The 4,072-nt window shown below is 39.2% G+C and overlaps 1 pseudogene; it reads left to right on the top strand.

Annotated features, from left to right (window-relative positions):
• Selenok-ps3 (selenoprotein K, pseudogene 3) lies at nt 2,626-3,332 on the top strand (annotated as a pseudogene).

Below are 4,072 nucleotides of genomic sequence, written 5' to 3'. Positions count from 1 at the left end.
AAACAATAAAAGTCCTCTTTGCTTTTTTTTTCCTGTGCTGATTTTATTGTAGGTAGAAACATACATGAAACAGCAGACGTCTGAGAATGTAAAACTGGAGTAGCCATTTTCAATTACACAACAGGTAGAGTGAGCAGAGCCCATTCTCATCTGAACCAGAAAGGCTGAAGGTCTCTTGAATTCACATGGCCATTCCGGAGCACTATTCTTCTGATATAACTTTCCTCTCAAAATGGAATCTCAGTCTATACTCTATTGGGCTTATCATTGGTTCTTCCTTAGAGCATCATATGATGACACCCTGGAGATATAATCCATTCTTGGTTACATATAAGTATTTTCTTAACTGTTTTACTTCATTCAAACTTTTTTCTACTAATTTCTATAGTTATTGGGATTTTAAAGAACAAATTAATCAACAAGTTTAGGGCAGACAAGATGGAGAGAGCTTTTCTTCAGAAGCATCTGATATCATTGCCAACAAGCTGGACCCCCCAAGTCAGATGCACCCCTGCCACATACACACACAGGTGGTTATGGAGTGGAGCCACTGTAATTTGGGTTTTGATAATTCAGCTAAAGGGCTAATTCTGGAAATTTCCAAACTATTCTTGCTTAACTAATGAAAGATACATTTTGTGTTTATTGTTCTCATTATTGAGCTAAGGAACATAGCGACCAATCTTAATATTACTTCTTTTAGAATCTATATTTTCAGAACTAGCATAGGACATAGTTGTGGCGACATACCATGTATTTATTATCATTAATTCATTTGTTTGCTGTCCTGCTAAAGCTTGAGTTTCATTAGCGCAAATAAGGTCTTACAGGAGGAAATAGTACAGATACAGGTTTGCAAAAGCTGAGTAAGCTCTGCTCACAGTATGATGTGGCTCCACAAACTACACCATAACAAGTTATAGGTTGGTGCATCTGAAAGGAGCAGGCAGTGAGGACCATGGTTTAGTGGGTCTCATCCATGTATATAAACAAAAGCAGTTAATGGAGGGCAGAAATTACCATCTGAGGAGAATAAAGGCTTTTGGGTTCAATGATCATTTGGTGACAGAAAGAGAACATGTAGGAGAAGTATGTGAACTTCCATTTTATTTGATTAAAAGTCAGATAGCCACTGATAGAGACAGTGTAACTGTTGATATGCCACTAGAGTGAGGATATCTACCACGAACTTGTTTATGAAAATGTTGGGCCAGGTACTCCACAGAGAACCCTCAGGAGCCCCTTCAGTCTCATAGCTTTAGGACAAAACTGAGACCACTTCCAAGCATAGATAAAGATGTCACAAGCACAAATGACAGGGCTCAAAGTAATGTGTCGAAGCTATCACCAACATAAAGATTTTGGTTCCTTGGTTTGATTTAGGACAGACTTTTAATTTTTCTGCAGAGGAAAAGCTAGTGATTAGTTTTCAGATAAAGGGATAGTAAAAGATATAAAGCCAAATATGGTTAACACAGTATTAGTAGAGCAAGCCAGACTGGGTTAATGAAATTTCAAATGTATAAATTATTGTGGTTTGTATGCTTAGTATTCTCCATTCCTATGAGGAGTTATTCTACAACCAAATTTGATACTTGTGGTTTTATCATATTTTTAAAGAAAGACTTAAAATATGAAGGATGTTCAAATTCCACAAAACACGCATCTGTCCTTGACATCATCATAACATGAAAGTCTTGGTAGTAGTAGTTTTGTTTTGTTTTGTTTGGTTTGGTTGGTTGTTTTAGCACTTTGGTTTTTTTACACCTTGGGAAAGCCTTAAGAAGTTGTCCTGGTGGGTATCTCTGCAGCTTCAAAGATAACTGATTCTTGATGTGTAACACTTCAAGGGGCTGTGGTCTGTTCTGGACATTCCCTTCATGACAGCCAGAGCCCCGCTCTACTCTGTTTTGCACTTGTGAGTTTTTTTCTATCACCTGTAAGGTCCAAGATGACTTCCTTCTGGGAAAGGAGTGCAGTGGCAGGAAGGAAGCAAACAGCTAGTAGATTACGTGATGTACATTGAAAGCAAATGCTGTATGCCTATCTGCTCAACGTGGCTGGAACCTGCAACCTGAGCTGAGATCCAAATGACTGTTCAAAAAGAGATGGATGCTTGTTTCATGGTCATGATGCTCATGTGTCAAGCACAAAGCTAAACATCCACAGACTGTTAGCTGGTTTGGCTAGACTTCAGGGTCCATATGGGATTATGTGTTGCCACTGACCAAGCCCCAGGCCATGGTTCATGTGTTAGAAGTTTGGTTCTAGTGCAGCAGTGTTGAGATTGTAGAACCTAGTAAGAGAGGAATTGGTTTTGGGTGCCAGCTTTAAAGTATGAAGTATGATTCTTTTGGGACCCTGATTGGTTTGTCATAAGAAGGAAGTTTGGATTGGATTGTCATAAGAAGGAAGATCAAGGCTTGTCCCTTAAAGCTGCCTGGCTTTCTGGCGTGCTTTGATAGCCCTGCCTCTTATGTGAGTTCTTACACTGATGACATTTGCCACATTGTGATGTTTCCAGAAGTCAACTCTCCTCCCCAACAACTAAGCAGTTGCTAGCACCATGCTGTTCAATGGCTAGAACTATGAGTTAAATAAACCTCTTAAAAAAAAAACCAAGAGGGGGTGGGAGGCTAGGTATGGCAACAACAGGGGGTCCGGTCTTCTCTGTAGCTAGGAAGCAGGCAACTGGAGGGAAGATGTTTTACATGGTCAAGTGTTGGACAACCAGAATCAGTCCCCATGGAGAGTGTCTTTCCTAACAGATTTCTTCTGGGGAATAGCAGAATTTGTGGTTTTCTTTTTCAAAACTCTACTTCAGCAAGATGTGAAGAAAAGAAGAGGCTATGGGATCTCCTCTGATTCCAGATACGGTGATCGAAGAGGGCCACCACCAGGAAACCCTCCACAAATAATGGGTAGGATCAGTCACTGTCACGGTCCCAGCCCTCCTCCAATAGCTGGTGGATGAGGAAGGTGAATGTCTGCTTTGAGAAGCAGACAACTAGACATACACACACGAAGAAGGAAGCCATCAAGAGGTGAAGAGCGACTCATGCAGGAGAAGATGGTGTCTGTCCAAACAAGGATTGCTCTGTGTCCTCACAGATGAATGAGGTCATGCTGGGAATTCCCTCTGCAGAATCTGGCCTGACTGATACGCAGTTCTATAAATGTACATGTTTGTCTCCTTATCTTTTTTGTATAGTGTACTAAAGTATTAATATAGTTTTAAGAAGTAAATATTATTAGGTTGCAAAACTTGATTCTTCATCTTTATATGATCATACCCAAAATCTTTGGTCTAGAAGAAATAAAGGCCATGTATTAAAAAAAAAAAAGAAAGAAAAGAAAAAGAAAAGAAAAGAAAAACAAAGGTGTAACACAAGAAAACAAACCACTAAACACAGACAAATTTCCTTTAATACAAAAGTGACCGACTTTTCTCATTTAGAATCTCTATTAAACTTTGCATTTAAACTGTGGTGGAATCTTTATTAATTTCACTATTATTTCATATAGGACATGTGTTGCAGTGAATCATAAAGGTTTTATAAATAACATCTTAACGTGTGTGTGTGTGTATGTGTGTGTGTGTGTGTGTGTGTGTGTGTGTGTGTGTGTGTGTGTATGTGTGTGTGTGTGCACCGCTGTGTGTGGATATTAAAGGACAGCTGGTGGGTGTCAGCTCTCTCCTTCTACCACTAGTGTCCCAGGGATTAACCTCAGGCCATCAGAGTTGACAGCAGGCACTTTTATCCATGGGCCCAATTTTTGTTCTGAATTCAACTTCATCATTTATCTTTCCCCTAAGAACTCTATTACATTAGTCATGATCATGTGGAATTTGGATTTTTTTCAGAGTCCAATCTGAAAGAGTATATATTAGACAACTGTACTTATTATATATTTTGCAACTGTAAGAGATTTTGAGTGACCTGTAAGGTTAACAGGAGACAAAGAATAACAAAACAAAACAAAACCATAAACCTCAAAGGGAGAGAGGTAAATTGAGCAGAGATGCTATGAATGAAAACCAAGAGTCACAATGCAACTTTTCCCCAAAGGC

The sequence above is a fragment of the Mus musculus genome, chromosome 19, assembly GCF_000001635.26.
Source record: "Mus musculus strain C57BL/6J chromosome 19, GRCm38.p6 C57BL/6J".
Classification (NCBI taxonomy): Eukaryota; Metazoa; Chordata; class Mammalia; order Rodentia; family Muridae; genus Mus; species Mus musculus.
The sequence above is the reverse complement of the archived record's forward strand: the minus strand, read 5'-3'. Positions and strand labels throughout refer to the sequence as shown.